The sequence below is a fragment of the Dermacentor albipictus genome, chromosome 3 (assembly GCF_038994185.2).
Source record: "Dermacentor albipictus isolate Rhodes 1998 colony chromosome 3, USDA_Dalb.pri_finalv2, whole genome shotgun sequence".
In the NCBI taxonomy this organism is placed as follows: Eukaryota; Metazoa; Arthropoda; class Arachnida; order Ixodida; family Ixodidae; genus Dermacentor; species Dermacentor albipictus.
The window spans coordinates 953,496-973,363 of NC_091823.1; the positions used below are offsets into that span (position 1 = coordinate 953,496).

Here is a 19,868-nt window from a genome sequence, read left to right on the forward strand (position 1 = left end):
CTGGCCGGTCATCACACCTCCCCTATCTAGACACCATAGTGCCGTCATGGGAATGACGATATGTGTCTGCGAGGCTCGTGTTGGCTGGTGCTGTAAGAGGCTTCGTCTAAAACGTGGATATGGCTACGCAAACAACGCGTTTTCAAAGTAAAATCTTCATAAAATGTTTCCATTAACGCATATTACATCTTTACTCACCCACGATACATGACCAAGCGAATAAAAGCAAGAACAGACGACCAACTGTTTCAAAGCGAGCGCGAACCTTGTCGTCTGTCCTCCAACTTTAGCGGCCCGCTGATACTTTTTATGTAACATGTAGTCGTACACACAATAACAAGTTCTCATAGGTAAATAAAACATGTTTTCGCGCAACAATAAAGCTAAAACAGCTTTTCACATGCTGTTTTAGTAGAAAGTCAATCATTGTGACAGACGGAAGGCCGGCGTTGGGCGTACCCGGTGGTTCTAACGGGTGCGTTGCGTTCACCCAAATAGCCAACTTATTACTGATTTGGCTTGGCTCCCGTTGGATTTTTAAAAGGCGGCGGTAGTGCGCTTTGGACATTTCTTGAATTTTTTGTGAGCGTCTGTGCAACAAGGTGTAACCTTTCTCTATGGTGAAACCTTTACGAGGTGTTTCTGCGTTGTATGTTCGATTTAAGTGGTCTTCGCTGCCGTGGTTAGTTTGTTTGGCTGGTTAGTACATGTGCAAACGGTCTTTTGTGATGTTCTGGAGTTGTGTGCTGTAACCTCTCGAAGTATTGGTCAATGCACGGTGGGAGCCCGTTTTAACTGCGGACGCGTGCTTGCACCAACTCTGACGAAACTCTGATCATTCGGGACCTATGAAAGCAGTGCTGTGTTGTTTTTGTTCCCTGCTTAGTTCGCCTGTTTACATACTCGCCTGAATGTGTGCTATTGTGGTTTTTAAGTTTTCCCCCGTGGGTCTGTACCAGATACCTCGCATTCAGCTGCTTGTCACCTGTGGTCGTTTATAACTTTGCTGCAGAATTTTGTCCTTAAGTCGAATAAACTTTGGAAGGAAATCGTGAAGCTTTACTCCCGGAAAGCGCTTGTACGTCCATAGAATTTACAGTTCAAATGCAACACATATCCTCATTTAAATTTTAGAAGAATTTATAGTTTCCGTAAATTGAAATTGCAGATAAACAGAATTCAATAAATTGAAGGTTTCTATATGCACACCAAATAAGTTCTGCAAAGTAAAACGGTTTGTTACATTAAAGTTCAATATATGGAGGTCTAATTGTACAAAATTGATTGATATAGGGGTTGATTGGATACAGGGTGTGCATATTCACACGCCTGGTTCCGTAGTCAGTCGTTACGTGCCGCTCTACTTGGGCAATAAACCAAGCAACAATGTTAATGTTTTCGAACTGTTCATATATCGGGAGCACACCAAGAAGGTGATCTAAAACCTCCAGGCATATGGTGACTTTCTGTTCCAAAAGAAAAAAAAGTAATAGTAATAATGTGTACAGTGGCATAGCAGAGTAAACAAACAAAAAAGCTGTCTTTTTAAGACAATGCTACATTTTTTTTTTCCTAATTACAGCAGCTGTGCAAGGTGTTCTAGACCAGTTACGATATTTGAAAATTCAGTGTGATGGGTCAGTCTGTTTCCCTTAGTGTTATAATGGCCTCATATTCTTGCAAAGTTAATCATATGACTCCTGTATCCTTACTACATTGAACTCCTGAAATGTTTTATCCCAGCCACTGCTCCTCATCCACCATGCTGCTTCTGCTTAATAGTTCTCAAGGCAATTATATTACCCTCCTCTCCCTATTATTCAGGCAGAGAAACAGATCCACATGGCCATCACAAACTAATTTTCACTTGCACATGCCCTGACGTTCAAAACATTGCAGTTGAGCTGGAAGCTAGAATCAAGCTAGAAGCTAAAGGGAAGCTAGAATTAGCACTAGTGAAATGTGAAGGTTGTTAGCAAAAGTGCCCACAGTGTGTGAGGCCACAGTTTATGTGAAGATAAAAGTTTTGAGAAAAATTGTATAAATTTTGCAGTTGATATTGTTGTTTTATTAATGCTGCTCTTGCTTTAGTTATCCTTTTTTTTAGTCACCATATGTGTTAAATGTCACAGCATTTGATATTATAGCATTGACATATATCAGTGGGGTGGGGGGTCCTCATCTGGATAGTTCATTTCTAATGCATACACTTTGCATGGCTTGTTCGCGTTGCCAACACCTACTGTATTACTTTGCTATTAAAACCTTCACAATTGTTTTTCACACTTAAATAAAACAAGCAGTCTAAAAATGTTCCTTTGTCTCATGCAATATAGCGCTCCTCTCAACTAAAGCTGTATGTTCTCGAGACACAAGTTAACAGCTACATGTTAGCTGCAAAACCTCTTAAATTTGCAACAATATTGAATATATTGAGACAAAAAAGCTATCTTGGTGAACATAATGCTGCAGATGCTGACCAGCACATGAGTAGTGCTTCTTTTATTACAAACATTTAATCACATTGCAGAGAGTGTGTACCACTTAAATCACAATCATTTTATTGAGATATTTTTGTGTCATTTGCATGTGGCAGAAGCAGGAAATAGTAAGCTGACTCTGCCTTAAAGCAAACATATGCATGAGAGAGCGCTTAAAGCATTACTTGTTCAAACCGAGGCTTTGGTGTCTAGATTTCACGACGAAGAGAGTAAAATGTGAGGTCACTTACCCTGTATTCTGAAACCATCTATGACTGGAAGCTTCATTCCACTGAGATGAGCACAGTGCCACCCCTTGACTGAAGACGACGCTGTGTTTCACAGTAATTGACATGAAGTTTAATTAAAGCTAAGCAACCGCCTGTGTCAAGGAGTGGGGCTGCTGTGCATTTGAATCCAGGTGGAGGGTTGAGTGGAGAATACAGAAGTTAGTCATCTTTACCTATCCTTGAGCCTCTTAAGAGATTTCCTACAACATTTAAGCTCAGCCTTTCTGTTTTCTTACAGCATGGTTATTACAGGTGGTACAAAACATTCCATTGTACAGTTTCTATAATTCTTTGGGAAAACATACATCACCTCACTAAACAGGAATAGGCTCAATAGGTTCACTGGTATCATCTATAGTGTTTCCATCCAAGACCTATTGCTATTACAAGGCATTGCAGACATTCAGTGACGTAGCCGGAAATTCATTTCAGGGAAGGATTCTCCACTGGCCACTACCACTCCCCCATCACCTCTCTCTCTAGCACTATATAAATGTGTGGAGAGTTTTACATCACACCAAGACAAACTCTTAGCACTCCCCGGACAGGAATGCTTTAGCAATGAGGATGCAAATTTTTACGTTGCCAAAACTTTGCTTAACTTCTGACAAAAGTTTTTCATTGCTAAGACTACGCCTAAAATTATGCTATCATCCTTGTGCTGTTTTTAAAAATGACTAATTAAAAATAACATTTTGTTTACAAATTGATGTATTTATATAGCGTATATTATGACCTTGTTGGTACATTACTTAGGAAAGTGAACTGTGCTAAAAACATGACAGCGCTCTGTCTTGTGTCTTCTTGTTTGCAGCCCAGACTTGTTGCAGCCCAAGTAACAGTGAAGGTCAGCGTTATTTTCTTACCAGATTTGCTAGTGAGTGGTTCAGCCATGGCTGTGTATGGAAGAGAGCGGGCACTATTTTGCAAGTCGCCTATTACTTAATTGCAGGCATTATGGGCATGCTTCCCTGACACCTGCCTATTCTAAAGACTGCAAAGCAGCAAGCACAGCACATGCTATGACAGGGTAGGTGAATCTCTCTCTAGCACTATATAAATGTGTGGAGAGTTTTACATCACACCAAGACAAACTCCTAGCACTCCCCGGACAGGAATGCTTTAGCAATGAGGATGCACATTTTTACGTTGCCAAAACTTTGCTTAACTTCTGACAAAAGTTTTTCATTGCTAAGACTACGCCTAAAATTATGCTATCATCCTTGTGCTGTTTTTAAAAATGACTAATTAAAAATAACATTTTGTTTACAAATTGATGTATTTATATAGTGTATATTATGACCTTGTTGGTACATTACTTAGGAAAGTGAACTGTGCTAAAAACATGACAGCGCTCTGTCTTGTGTCTTCTTGTTTGCAGCCCAGACTTGTTGCAGCCCAAGTAACAGTGAAGGTCAGCGTTATTTTCTTACCAGATTTGCTAGTGAGTGGTTCAGCCATGGCTGTGTATGGAAGAGAGTGGGCACTATTTTGCAAGTCGCCTATTACTTAATTGCAGGCATTATGGGCATGCTTCCCTGACACCTGCCTATTCTAAAGACTGCAAAGCAGCAAGCACAGCACATGCTATGACAGGGTAGGTGAATCTCAGCTAAGGCAACTGGCCACAGCTATCTGGTGTTGAGCGATCGAGCAGTGATGAGACAATCCCCCTATGTTCCATAATTTTTCACTTCATTCTTGATGCCCTTAATGCGTGTCACCACCCTAGCCCTCTTACTGTATCATCCTCCCCACTCCCTGGAGCTCTCTGAAACTCTTTTCAGCTAATCACTGTCCCACTTTTCAACATTCACGGGGTTGTTGAATGACACAGCATTCTATAACATTCCTATATTTATGTTTCTGTGTGGACATCGAAGCCATTCACCTAGCTCCCATAGTTTGTTGTGGCGGCTTCTTAGCTTCCCTGGTCCAGCACCCCATCCTTGATATAGATTGCCGCGCGCAAATCAGCATTCTGTAGGCCTTTCTTTCTTGTCCCGTTTTCTCTCCATTTTTTCATTCTTAGCAGTGTGTACAAACTAGCCTGAGAGCAAGCTCTTCTGAAGTTTATTAGCATAATGAAAGTTAGAGTCAATGGAAAGTAAAAGAAGAAAGAAGAAGGTGGGGGGAGTGTTTTTTATGAGTTTTCTAAACAAGCAAGTTGATATAAGTAAGTTGTATAATAGCAAGCACCAAGTATGAAAGAATAAAAAACACATTTGCACTTCTCGTCTGACGAAATTTACTGTGCTTTTACAGAAATGAAAATCATTGAAAAGGAAGTAAGTGTTTACGCTGAGATACGAGCACGTAATCTGTAAGCCTCGTAAGCTTATGTCAAGTAAAACAACATGAAATCCTGAGAGATTGAGCTTCTTAAGTACACGTGTTATAATAGGAACACCAACCTTCTTCAGTATGATAAAAGCACTGTAGATCAAGGTTCTCCACGTAGTGGAAACATTGTTAAATCTGTTAAGATGTGAATGTGGGCAAGTTGGTAACAAAGTTCTAACTTGCTAAAGCATATTACTGTCCTCATCGAACTAATGACTATAGTTTCTTGTACATGTGTCTTGATCACATTCAGCACAACATTATGCATTTTTAGCTTTCTTTAATACATTCTGTAGCCCCTCAATGGGTTCAAGATGCTAGAAACCTATGTTGAACTACAAAGTGCTTGCCATTAAAAAAGACAAGAAGTCAGTTCCTGTGTTAGAAATATTTATTAGTTAGAGAAAGGCTTAATACTGCTTAATACTAATCTGCTAATTTTGCTTAATACTTACATATGCTGCTTTTCTGTTCATTTATGCCTTGTCTCTTAAAACCTTTGTTTGTAAATTTTTCATGTTGCCATTGTTGTATGTATTATTAATTCTAGTCATCTTGCACAGGAGGTCCCATTTCAGTTTCTAACTACGGGACCTCCTTCTGTATATACATATGTTGTAATTATCATCATTTTGTCATGAATAAAAACTGATTCTGATTCTGATTCTGAAAGGCTAAAATTTAGTATGAACATTAGCCATGTCTTGAAGTTTTCATCCTACTCATTTTACAGTTGAAGCTAGCTTGCTTCTCAGGTTACTTGTGCTTAGAATTAAAGCACAACAAACAGATGAATGGCTTGCCAGGGCGTTATTCACAGAAAGTGGTCACTTTTCTCACTCTCTCCATAGAGTTTGGGCTACTGCTGGTACTGTTGGCCGCATAGCAGCCAGTGCAGAGCCACTGAGTGTCGTGTGCCAATGTGCCAGTTTTTCTTAGCATGTGGACACTTCTCCCACGAGTTTCTTCGATGTTGTCTTGACGAGGGCCGAACAGTGAATGAGCCAGTTCATCTTGAAATTTTATAATTGGCGTAGAGTTTCCTTCAAGCATGCCACGAATGTTCCACGCATTTATGATGACACATCCAACAAGCAACTCAACAGCTACCTTTCTGTACCACTTGAGTCCTTTTCTAAGGCAGTTGTGGTATAATGTCATTTGGTCACTATAGTCGACGCCCTTTTTTGCTGCATTGTAATCGAGACCGGCCTGATGTTTCATGATTGGTGCACCGTCCCTTGTTTTCTTCCCACTGTCCACCAAAGTTGCTTCATATTTGGCGACAGATGTGAGTATCAGAACAGGCCTCTTGTCCATCCACTTCAGTGCCTTCACTCCATTTTTGGACTGAAGTTCGGTAACACTGCCATTTGCAACCTTTACTTCAGTGAGATCTTTTGGCAGCCCTTTCCTCACTGAGCGAACTGTGCCACGAATGAAAGTGTCTTCCTTTAGAAGGTGAAAAGTGAGCGGCAAGCTCATGTAGAAGTTGTCTACGGACAGCGGGCACACAACTTCCTTGTAATTTTGCAGGAGTTTCAAGCATACATCTTCGGCATGTCCGATGCCAATTGTTCAGTCACACTTTCTGGCATATACATCAACCTTTAGCCTGTAACCGTCTTTGGTACATGCCTTGAACAGCCTGACTCTGTAAGAACGAAAGTCTGCCACACCATGGCACTATTGTTTCATCTATCACAACCTCCTTTCCTGGCTCAAGCACAGTGGCAAAAATTTTGGTTCAATTTCTCTACCAGAGGATGGATCTTAAAGACATGATCCTGCAACTCTGCAACCAGTTAATTGTCCGCAAAATGCCGGAACCTCAAAAGTAGGGAGAAGGCGGTCACGGCTCATATTTTGATGAATGAGTTCAACACCATACAGGTTACTTTTTGCCCAGTAGTGACTCGGGTAGGAAGATGGACGAGATTAATACAAATTGGTATTCCAACAAATGCTTTCGTTTGTTGGAGATTGGTTTCCATCTAATTTTTCAACTTTGATTTAGATTTGGGAGTAGGAAGACGGAGGAGACCAATACAAATCAGTATTCGAATAAATGCTTTAATTTCTTTGGCATTGGTTTCCGTCCAATTTTTCAAGCGTGATTTAGATTTAGGAGTAGTTGACTTCAACACTTGTGTGAACCTGTTTGTTTCATTGACCATCATTTGCCAAATGTCATCCGTAATAAACAGTGAACATAAAGATGGGGCATAACGGCTAGATGGCAACTGAATGATAGTGGGCGGCCTAGAGTACGTGTGGTGTCACACTAGGCGAAGTGGTTGTTGCCGGTGTCCATTTCTCTAGAGATGGGCTGAGAGAAATGAGAGCATTGTATACTGAATCATTCACCTCAGAATCATCAGTCAGGTCTGACTCTCCATTCGACATGCTGGCTGAGGTCTGTGATGGTTCGTAAACACTATCTTTGTCACTGATTTCACTGTCCACTGCTGAACATCTGACACTGAAGCACTTGACTCATCCGCTGGTGATCGCGAAGTTGCTGGTGCATTCTTCTGGCCCAAAACTAAGTTTATTTGTTTCCTCTGCATTGTGCTTTTTTTTTTTCATCCGTAAGGGGCATGAGGATCTATCTATTAGACACGCTGAAAAGTTTGGGAGTAGCAAGAAAAATGCAGGTACTTATTCCAATGGCACGTATTTCAAAGACTGCTACGAAAGTTTGCAAGACACCCAACTGAGAAATGCGCCGCCACTCCACTCTCCGAAACAAACATGCCACCCCATGTCCAATGCAATAAAAATATATATTAGTTGCAATTTCAAACCTCAGATGGCAACACAAGAGCAAGAATTCTTGCGTGTGGGTCACTGGTGAGTCACGCCACACACAGCATAAAAACGTTTTCGTTGAGTGCATCGTGGATTGCCAGTGGGTCATAGCATTTAACATCAGACAAGTAGTCTACTGGCTATCTATAATCTCACACAACAAAAATCGTACCTCTGAGTCATAATGTTATCGCAGCAGCAAGCAGATGAATGCCCGTAACTTTGCTGCTGCATAGGAGCACAGGCTGTGCTGTGATGGCACTCAGAGTGACATGTGACTTAGATTCAAGGCAGCATCAGTTATTTGTTGAATCTGTTGCTGCAGTGAACTAATTAAAGTTTAGAGAAATAATGAAAAAGACAACCCGAATGTCTGGGTGCTTTTGTTTTACTTCGCACTGTAGCAAGAGAGATGAATTTCCGTTTCGTCTCCTTTTCCCGACGTTTGCACGCGCGCTGAGAACGAAACTATACGTCATTGTCTACATGTGTTCCAGCATTGCGATCATGAATTCTCTTTTATCCTCTCGCGTTTGCCTCAGTGCTGGGGCACTGACTTATACCGCTAATCACGTGTTCTCGTGTAGAGCGCGCACTATCGTCCGCTACAGGAAACTAGACAAGCGCAACAGCTCGCGCGACACCGTCACCGGAAGTGTGCCGGAGACGGTGAAAAAAAGAAGACGGTAGGGTATACCCGCCGCGACCCCTCGGCTCCGGTATGGGAGAACGCAGTGAAGGAAATTTGCTTACACAGGCGAAACGGGGAATGTCGAGAGAGTGTTTATATAGGCGGCGACGCTCGCCTCCTGAAATCATGCGTTCGCGGCACTTCAATCATTCTCTATCTGCTGTTAATGAACCAATTTGAAAAATGCTTGCGGTAGAACACTTCTTAGAGGGCACTTAACAACTTTAGGTGTATAACCAAAATTTGTTATGTAGCCTGTGAGGGGCCCTTTAAAACAAACTCGGTAAAAATCGGGTGTACTGTGGGATGTTGTTACAGCTGCGTCGAGCTTCACAGCCCTCTACACAAGCATTGCTGTGAAGCCTGTGGCAGAAATCGAGTTTTATTAAATCAAAGGACTGCATAGAGCGCGCTCTCGTGTTGTGCTACGTGAATTAAATCATTCGTTTCCTGCCTGCACAAACGTTTGCATCTCGAGTGGATTTCAAGCACACCGTATAATGACGTGCAGTTCCGTCGTGCTTCGCAGCACTATACACAAGCACTGCCGTAAAGCTAGTGGCAAAAGTACGATGTCATGAAACCAGATCAATGCATATACCTCGCTATTTTTGGTGCGCTGCGTGAATGGAAACATTGCTTGCCTGCCTGCACAAACGTTTGCATCTCGAGTTAATATCAAACAAATCATATAATATGTGCAGTTTCGTCGAGCGCTTCACCGCACTGCATGCAAGCATTGCCGTAAAGCCTGTAGTATAAATAGGGTTTCATGAAGTCAAATTAATGCGCAAACCTCGCACTTGTGGTGTACAAGGTAAACAAAGAATTCGTTGCCATGTCTCCGCAGTAGTTGGTCACGTTGATTTGTGTGAGCATATTGGTTCATGTGCCCCATCTACCTCTGTGATGAGAAAATAAGCAAGAATATCAGCTGCTATGTGTCGATGCATATGCTTTTTATTACAAGGTGTAGGAGCAGTACATCTTACTGCATGAGTAAACCACTCATGGAAACAGTACGTTCCTTGAACATTGTAGCTATTTAATAGCCTAGGAAGCGCGCTATATTGGAAGTTGCAATTTTTTTTCGTTTCGCAAAATTCAATAACTCGATGCTTTTTCTAAAAGCAAAAAATTATAAATTTCGCAATGATACGTATGCTGCGTCAGTAAGTTAAGTAGGCAGCACATAATTAGGCTAAACCAGAGGAATATCCGCAGGTATTTATACAAATGTACAAAGTATTTAAAAAAAATGTTTTCTCAAATGTTTTCAGTGTGGAGTAAGGAGTTGCATGTGCGTCCAGCGCTTAATTTTTGTTGAATCTTGATGTAACAAAGACGTAACACTCAGCACTCTATTTTGTTACATCAATTTTTTTTTTTACAATGGAACACTGCATTCTACTATACGTGCCGCTCATGCGTCCCAAAATTTTGGCCCCTCTAAGGAAGTCACTGTTCTCTAAGTTTCGCCCGAAACTTAGATATCGCTACTTCCAATTGACACTCGTGAAACCAGCAGCCACGTCGGCTTGCCGCCTTTACACCGGCCGCAAATTACTTTTAAAAAATGTGGCACGCGCGGGCCATGTATATGCACTCAGCTGCGCGCGAACAGCCGTGTGCACGGGCACGGCCGGGCAAGAGACGTCGCGCGCTCTCCTACCCTAGCGCACGCTTGATCACGGGACGTGGACAGCGCGCATAAAGCCGCCGTCCTTCTCGGCTCACCCTCGCACCCTTTCATTCGCAATTAAGCCCAGCATGTGGGATGCAACGGGGCACTATAATTTTTGTCACGTTGGCGAGAAGCTTCATTTCCAACCTATGCACAAGTGTCGTACCTGAATTTCAAAAGTACACGGACCATATTTATGTTGGCAAAATTATCGGAACTCACTATTTAGACTCGCCAAAATTATACTTAGCTGCTCACTTGAACTCATAAGAATATATACTACTCAGCCGAGCTCACTCGTGCTCAAATTCGCGAAAATACTGCTCAGCTGGACTCACTAGCTCAGACTCATGGGATGATCTGAGGGAGTTGACTCATCAGTGAGTTTGCCAGCGTATGATGTGTGCTGAACCACAAACCTGGCTTTCTTGAATAAAAACAGTTGGCCGCTGCAGCTTATGGATGCACATAAGTGTAATTCAGAGAGCGCGGCATTGTAAAGGCTGCCACATTTACCATGCTATGCTGAAGCTCATTTCAATCATGTCAAATGCAATACCCCTGCCAGCTTTTAGTCAGTCGATCAAATGTGATTGCTATTTATCTCATCACAACACCTCATTTTCCTGCCTAAGGCTTTGGGTGAATTTTCCTTGGCATCCATTTTGTTACTCTAACAGGTTACCAGTTATCTGTTGCCTATACGAAATTTGAAGTTGTGCACATGTCATGTGGACTCCATGCCAAACTCGTAGTACTGCATGCGTTTTTGCAGTTAGGTCTAGAGTTACAGAATCGCATGTGGGAGTTACTTCAGTTAGCAGCTGTAGCTTTGGAACAAACACGTGCATGAGAGTGTGCTTAAGTGTTACCTGTCAAGACTGGGAGCACCAAGGCAACTTGTGCAGTAAAGGCATGGGCAGTACGAGCCCACAGATTTTACTAAGTGTGGCTGAGGTGATGTGTCTAGATTTCACTATGAAGAGAGCCAAATAAAAGGTTGCCTATCCATCATACCTATTCTGGAGCCTTTTCTTGAGCTTTTCTAAAAGATTAAGCTCAGCGTGTACACTTTATCACAGCATAATTATTACATGTGATATAAAACATTGTATTGTGCAGTTTCTCCAACTCTTCGTGACGGCATCTATCCATACATTAAACAGGAATAGGCTCAATGTTGACATATCTCCACAGTAGGATCTCCAGGACCTCGTACTGTCACAATGCATCACAGACATTATTTAAGTGAACTCCAGAAGTGAAGCTCTTCGTTAACATTGGCTAAAATTGTATTTTTATATAGCAAAGTGATCATGCATAAATCTGTATGTCATGACAGAACACTTTGTTTCTCACGGACTTTAGTTTACAATTGTTTTCAAGATCAGGAAAATTGTGCAGTGTGCTAGTTGGTTCAACATACTTAACACTGTTGTGCGGAGTGACGAAGGGACAGGACTTGAGCGAGAAAATTGTGCAGTGTGCTAGTTGGTTCGACATACTTAACACTGTTGCGCAGAGCGATGAAGGGTCAGGATTTGAGCGAGAAAACAACACATGACACCTGAGCGCAAACTATGAACTGGTTTATTTTTCTGCAAGTGAAGCTAACAGGTTACCTGTTAAAGTGCAAAAATTTCACCCATGTCTTCATGGCCGCCATTTCACAGTCGTTACCGACCATAACACACTGTGCTGGCTTTCATCGCTAAAGAATTTATCAGGTCACCTGGGTTGCTGTGTGCTTCACCTACAGGAGTACGATTTCAATGTCACCTACAGGGCTGCAAAGAAGCATCAAGACACCAATGCTCTCTCTTGCTACCCTCTGCCGAATCATGACGATTCACCATAACCTCTCCGTGATTGTGTACGTCCTGAGTCCTCTTCATCGGCTTTACCCATTGTACCCCTCGAATGGCTAAGACACAACAGCCCATCTGTCCTTGTGTCCCACTAACGCATCGACCCATACTGCTGAACTATTCTCCAACGCATGGAAGATTCTTCGTCACCTCCAAACGCCTGACTTCGTCGACAACTTAATCAATTCAAGCTGCACAATGGGGTTTTACATCGCAACATTTATCACATCGATGGCAACAAATGGGTCCCGGTTATACCATGTTCTCTGCAATGTGAGGTGCTTGAAGCCTTTCATGATCATGCGACGACTGGTCCTCTAGGCTACCACAAGACTTACAACAGAATATGAAGTTGCTGCTCCTGGCCTGGCCCATCTTCAGCCGTTGCGAAGTATGTTGCACCCTGCGTTCATTGTCAAAGCAAACCCAACAGCTCCTTCTGGCTCTTTACAACCTCTGCCTTGTCCCGCTTCGCCTTTTGAAGTAGTTGGAATAGACTTGTACGGTCCTCTTCCCATGACCTCACATGGAAATCGTTGGATTGCAACGGCCATAGACCATCCAACACGCTATGCGGAGACAGCATCTCTACCATCCTGGACTGCTGCTGAAGTCGCCGATTTCTTTCTACACAACATTATCTTACACCGCAGCGCTCCGCGCGTTCTCCTCAGTGACCGCAGCAGTCTTCCTATCTTCTATCCTCACCGAAGTTCTGTGCGCCTCTAACACAATTCGCAAGACGACTTCCAGTTACCATGCGCAGACCAACAGCTTGATTGCGATGTACAGTCACGTGCAATATGAATTGCAACACCAGTGCCCGTGGTCGAAGGGGTTCCAAGGCTGTACGGCTGTGCAGACACATGGTAAGTTCCAGACCGAAACACAGCTTCAATTAGTGGTGTCTATTAAACTGCTATTTCGAATGTCAGAGCTGCTGCGCAGGCCGTGGAGCCCCTTCAACAACGAACAAGAGTGTTGCAAGTCATATTGCATGCGACTGTACATCTACCCTGGCCACACGAACGGGGATGCAATCCTGTCGTTCATGACATTCGCCTATAACATGGCTACGCAACGTACTACTGGATTTTAACATTTTTTCTTCATCTATGGCTGTTCACCAAGTTTCATTCTTGATGTATCATTCCTTTCGACTCCTGTACCCCCATCAGTTCCTTTCTTGGAACAGTTTGTGTCTCGCCTCGCAGAGTGCAGACGCCTCGCCCCGCTTAACACCGACGTCTCCCAGGACGCTCGCAAGTTTCGTTACGACTCGACCCACTGTGCTGTCCCTTTTTCTCCTGGTGACAAAGTTCTTTGGACTCCTGTGTGCGTTCCTGGCTTATGCAAAAAATTTTGCAACACTTCTTGCTTATGCAACACTTCTTGAATGCCCACACCACCATATCGTCGGGCAGCGAGCACAACCTGCGACACCCATGTGGCCACAGTGACGAGAGGCGGCCTGCGCAGCTGGCCGGTTGGGGTCATCAGGTTGTCGCCGGCCATCCACTGATTATATTGTTCACGGACACGGTCTTTAACAGGCTTGTTGAGCACGACGTCCAGTGGCTGAAGTGTTGACGTCATGCCTCCCGGAATGACGGCGAGTTCCGTCCTCCCGTCGCGGAGTGCCAGCTTCAATCCTGCGGTCAAGTGCCCGCGAAAGGCATCCAAGACGAGCATGCTCGGACACCGCAAGAGTGCCCCTGGTTGCCGATTCCAGACGGTCTTAATCCAATCGAGCATGAGGGCCTCGTCCATATAGCCCTTTTCATTCACGCGAACGACATCCCGTGGGAAAGCCTCTTTCGGCAGCGTCTTCCTCTTGAATATTATGTATGGGGGCAGCTTTCTGCCATCTGCAGTACACGCGAGCATCACCGTGAATGCTCGTTCCCCGTAGAAAGAAGCTCGACTTCTTTTGTGCCGCGTTCGCACACTGTGGTGAGTGACGGCATGTCGAACCACACCGGCATTTCATCAGCGTTGCCGATCTGTACCAACATGTAGCCATGCTGCTGCCGGAGACGGAAAACATAGCGCTGGAATTCGACCAACTTGCCCTCGTATGCCTCTGGCTGCTTCTGCCAGATTGATTTGCGCTGTCGAAGTGCGAATCCCTTGCGTTGCATGAAGCGACGAACCCAATAAATGGAGCCCTTGAATTGTTCCTTGGGCAGTCCGGATTTTCGGGCGATCTCAATAGCTTTGATGCAGATGAGTTCTGCTGTGACTGGCAAAGATCTGGCACGATGCTCGCGGACAAAATCCGCCACCCTGTCTTTGAGCTCCGGGTGCACTGCGCCATAGAATAAAGAACTTCGTCAGAATAAAGAACCGCGCAGCGCCCGCGAGTTGGGCCGCGTCGGTCACCAAGGGGGCGATAACAATGTGGATGCCGAAAGGTCTGCGCTCCTACATGCTGCCAGACGACTATTCATGCTGTGCCAAGGGCCGGTATGTAAGTCAAGGGGTGAACTTTTAGTAATATTTTTGGGAAAAAACCTCAACCTATATTCCGCACTATACGGTACTCGGACTGCTGGAGACATATGCCGTGGCCGAGAACCTACGGCTTCCCGACTACTCGGGTGCCACCACCTGTGCCACACGCAGTTGCACTGCGGCACCCTGCCTAGATGGAGTCCATAAGCCAGGAAAGCCACGCACGGCAATCTATGTCCGCAGCACCCTGGCGCGTGCTGTTCTACCTGTTGCTGACATCGCCGGTGGCCCCTTGGAGTCATGCGCCGTTGTGGTACGCCTTGGCAGCCAGGACACGGCTGTGGCGAGCATCTGCATCCGTCCAGGAAAGCCGTGGGATCCCTCCAGCTTCATCCAGCTGGCTGTTCGCCTTGGTGGGCATGCAGTCCTGTGCAGTGACTTCAACGCACACCACACGGATTGGGGAAGCCGCAGCTGCACCCACTGAGGCAAAGGCCTCACAGATGCCATCAGCTGAGCTGGCCTGCTGACCTTGGAACACCAGGGAGCCCACCTACGTCTACCGCAGAGCTCGCACGGCCATTGACCTCTCCCTCAACACTGAGCAGTGCTCCTACTCCTGGGCCACAACTTCGGACAAATGGGGGTCTGACCACTTCCCTATTGTGATCAGCCCCAGGTCTGGGAGAAGGCCTAGGTCAAGAACTTATGTCACAGACTGGTCCCTGTTCCGGAAGCACTGCAGCAGGTTGGACGATGGCCGTGACTTCCTGAGCGCCATCGTGGATTGTGCTCAGGCTGCCACTGTTCAGTGCTCTACCCAACCAGATACCCCCGCTCCGGACCTCCACCTGCTCAACATTCGTGCCTCCAGGCGCCGTATGGAGCATGGAGCAATCCGGACGGGCAAGGCAGAGCATTGGACCGAGTACAGACGTGCAGATGCCCGCTGCAGACGCCAAGCCCGGCGCAGGAGGAGCCTCTGCTCTGCCATCGAGGGCAGGTCCAGGGGACCCCTGGCTTGGAGACTGCTCAAATCCCTCACCAGCAGGAGAGGAAGCCTACAACCTGTCCTCGCCGTGGCCATCACGCTGAGCATCAGCGAAGAGGCCCTTGCGGAGCTCCTCGCCAACCAGTTTGCGCTGGCTGTACCACGCACTGCAGCCATCCTGAAGGTAGGGCAGCCTTCCGTGAGCCTGCCTAGCTGCCTGCACAACCACCACACAGGGTCTTCGCTTCTGTAAATGGCCTGTCATCCAGTCTTGGGAGCCTGGCCTCACAGTTCATTGGCCCAGAAAGCAGTCCGAGCGCTTTTTCGCTACCTGAGGGCAACAGACTTGAGTGCCAGACTATAGACATCCTACACTTAAGTTCTCTCTCTTCCTCTTTCACTCCCCATTCCCCTCCCCACGTGTAGGGTAGCAAACTGGACTCCCTTCTTCCCTTCTCTCTCCCGTCTTCCCTTCTCTCTCACCACCCAGGGTGGCCATCGAGCCAGGTTATGGCTATCTACCAGGACCCGCTGACGCTGCACGAGCTCCAAGCATCGCAGTGCACCAGGAACCCAAATGCTTCGCAACCTGGCCGCCAGCGAGCAGCTGCACCTGCTTGACTGCTTAAACATCTGGCAGTCAGGGCAGGTGCCGGAGTCATGGCGCACAGCCTACGTGGCCCCCATCCTGAAGGCCGGCTGAAAAACGTGAGCTCCTATCGGCCAGTCTCACTCACCTCTGCTGCTTGCAAGCTGATGGAGGCCATTGCTTTCTGGCCGATGAGCAGATAGGCTTCCGGCAGAGCTGATGCAGTGCGGACTCCATCGTGGACGTGGTCTCCACGCTGGAAGAGGCCAAGGCCTGCGGTGACGCCGTGCTCCTGGTGCTTATCGGCATGAAGGGGGCCTTTGACGGCCTGCCCTATCCAGTCGTTCAGCAGGCCCTGGACCTATTTGGTAGAGGGCGTCCCACAAGGATCAGTGGTGAGCCCTTTCCTGTTCAACCTGGCCCGACTGCCTGCTGTCCTGCAAACTGACCCCCACAACCACGTGAATACCTCCATCAACGCGGACCACATCGCCCTATGTGTGCGAAATCCACCACACAGCCACAGCAGTGCGCGCTCGGCTCTGCAAAGAGCCCTCGACACCGCCGCTGCTTACCTGAGCTGCATTGGCCTTGCCATCTCGGCAAGGAAGACGGAGGCCATGCTGCTCCACCCAAGAGCAACCGCCCGCTGCACAGCTGCAACTGGAAGGCGACCTTGAAGCCCGGCAGTGACGTACCCGGGGCTACACGTTCATCACCGGCTGACCTGGCTGCCTGCTGTCAAGACCCTGCATGTCCAGGTCCTCCGGGTCCACAAGGCAGTCTCCCAGCTTGTTGCCCGAGGACAGAGCTGCACCACTAGGTGGGCTCTACGGCTGTACCATGCAGTAGCCACCTCACGCCTGCGGTACGTCCTCCCACTCGTGGCACTACCACGTGCCCGTCTCAAGAAGCTGGAGCTGCAGCATAGGGCCGAGATTAGGTTCTGCCTGGGCGATCCCTGCAGCTCTGAAATCGCTGCAACCTTGGCCGAGGCAGGAGCATGGTCCCCATCACTCCTGTCACAGCCCACATTCTACAATCAGCCACAGCTGTGCACATCGCTGAATGACACTGCGTTCAGGAATATCGGTCACATACCGACCGCACACACAACCCCCATCACACCTGCACTGAGCATTACGCTGCGGAGAAAGCTTATCAGTGAATGGCTACTGACAGCGCAGCGAAATTTTGGTTCTAAAGCAATTTTTCCCGACCGTGCAATGAGGCCGCAATGCGAGACCGCAACGAGGCCGCAATTTGGTGACTTTATTCACTACCGCCCTTAACCGGCAGATCTGAACCGTGCATCAGGAATGTGCATTTCCATTGGGGAACAATAGAAACTCTTATTTAGGCTAAACAAGCGCGCGTACGTACGTACTTACATGCCGCACTCGGGACATCTGCCATTCAAATATTCTGCCATGTAGCAGCACCGTAACCAAGTAATGTTACTGTTACGTGCTTCTGACAAAGACTCTAAATAACTCTGAAGGAGCGCAGTTCCGTGTAATATACGTTCTCTGCATTAGGACACTGTAGCACTGGCTGGCCGGTGTGGCGGTCCCTGCAATGCATCACAAAAGCTCGTGAGGAACCTGGCTATAAAGTATCATCACAGAACACCTATATATGGCATCATGCAGTCGAAAGATTAGCTACGCGTTGTAGATGCACATCAAACGCAAAGACGAAGTATACTTACGAGAAGCAAAAGCCCGAAAAATAAGCGATCCACCGCTTCGTGCACTCCGAGCCTGCCATATGCCATATGGCCATATTATGCCGCCAAAAAGGCCAGATGTGACATCACGGAGTGAAAAAACAAAGACCGGATGTGGCGTCCCGGACGTGACGTTTAGGTGAACCTAACGCTTGCGCTGCGTTCACCGGGTGAACGCAGACACTTTCCAGACGGAACGGTACTTTCCAAGCGCGTCTTCGAGCTGTCCTCTCTCTACGAGAACGATGCCAATCCGAATCCACAATATACCGGCATTCCCATACATACCACAGCGCAGCAGCGCCAGATTTCCCTCTATGTAATGTAGTGAGAAACTCTATGGAGTTTCTAAATAAATACCCTAGAGGGAAATGTGGCGCTAGTGTCTATGGGGGTTCTCATGAGCGTTGCCTCAACCCATAGAGTTTCTCACTACATTCTATGCCTCAACCTACATGGGAATCATAGAGTTAGTAGAACAACTCTAGAGGAAAAGCTGGGCCGGAAAAGTGGGAACCTCTAGGGCGCCGCCCTGTTGCTACTGATCAATGTGGCCAGCGCAATTACTATTGAAAGAGCTGAGAACAAGTACAGGTCACCTTATGCTTTGTCACCTAAAAACGCATACCTGATGGCTTTATGAAGGTGGTACGTTAATTTTAAGTTTACAGAAAGCGATCGCTAAGTCCGTGACTTATGTAAATCACGATGTACGCATTCATGCAATAAAGGATGACGCGAATTTCGGTTTCGAATCTGTTTTTTGGATGCGTAGTAGTTTCGTTTGACATGCGATCGCGCGTCGACATCGGACGCTATGACACACTCGTGCCTTATGTGCCACCGAAGCCCCGAAGTGGTCTGGCATATACCTTCACATGTAAGTAAACGAATTTATCTCCTAGTTGAGAATATCACGCGAGTAGGCAGCTCTTGTGGTACATCACAATCGTTCGAGAAGCGTCACAGTAGAGCATTTTTCTGCATGCGGAGCGGTGTTTTTATTTGCAGGTTTCCCTTCAGTAGGAAATTGCTGGACAGGCGGACCAGCGCACCGGAATTGTACTGGCGAAGCCACAAGCAACTCAAAGAATCTGTTTAATTGTTGCACTTTGAACAATCATGCTTCTACAAAGGCCACAGCAGAAAAACAGCCTGATGACCGAGTATTTCTGTGCCACGAAGTAATCAAGTGGCGAGTGCCTAATGCGGACGAAATAGAGTGCATCGAGACTTAGAACGACAGAAAGCTGAGCTAGTTCGTAAGGATTCATTATGCAAAACAGAGGTGAGGCGTGCAGACAGGACACAAGAGTAGAGAAGTGGGCGGCGCGCGTGTTGTTTGCTTGTAAATACTCTACTCTTGTTTCCTGTCTGCACGCCTCACCTCCGTTTTGCATAACGAGTGCATCAAGCCACATATTAATAGCTTAGGCGTTTTATTAACTGTGCAATATTTTCAACACTTCCTTGCATGCCATTTCATGTGGCATATCTTTTCTGGTCACAAATTTGTGCAGCGAATCTATTTGCATGATCGACTCCGGGCCTGTGGGACCGTTCACTTGCACTTGATGCTGAGTCTTTTACATGTACCCATAAACTGCAGATATGCACATCAGATCCCTGCGAGCACTTTCAAAATTCAATTATTTTCGACAACAGGCACATATGCAATACTGACATAATCCGGAATACCACTAAGCAGCTGGGACACATTTTTGTTGACCATACTCGCAGGTAAAATAAGTACATCATGTGGACAGCTCCAGCTCATTTTCCTTAAGTCAGTGTGTACAAGGGTTATGCAAAAATAATTTTTTTCTCGCGCGCACCGATTATTTTGCTTTATAAGCAAGAGAACCCACCACGTTAGTGTAACGTATCTTGTGCATCACACTAATATGTGCTTTCATTTACCAAGTGAGATGAGTTACT

At 46.1% G+C, this 19,868-nt stretch overlaps 2 long non-coding RNA genes across 2 annotated transcripts; one reads left to right on the forward strand and one right to left on the reverse strand.

Moving 5' to 3' along the window:
* The first annotated feature begins 518 nt into the window (after positions 1-518).
* Positions 519-16,201, forward strand: LOC139057151 (uncharacterized). The gene is made up of 3 exons (XR_011512590.1): positions 519-699; positions 3,585-3,617; positions 16,103-16,201. It is a non-coding gene; the product is annotated as an uncharacterized lncRNA (long non-coding RNA).
* On the reverse strand, positions 16,181-17,988 carry LOC139057150 (uncharacterized). The gene is made up of 3 exons (XR_011512589.1): positions 17,913-17,988; positions 16,777-17,774; positions 16,181-16,638 (listed from the first exon to the last, which is right to left on the reverse strand). It is a non-coding gene; the product is annotated as an uncharacterized lncRNA (long non-coding RNA).
* Positions 17,989-19,868: the final 1,880 nt, after the last annotated feature.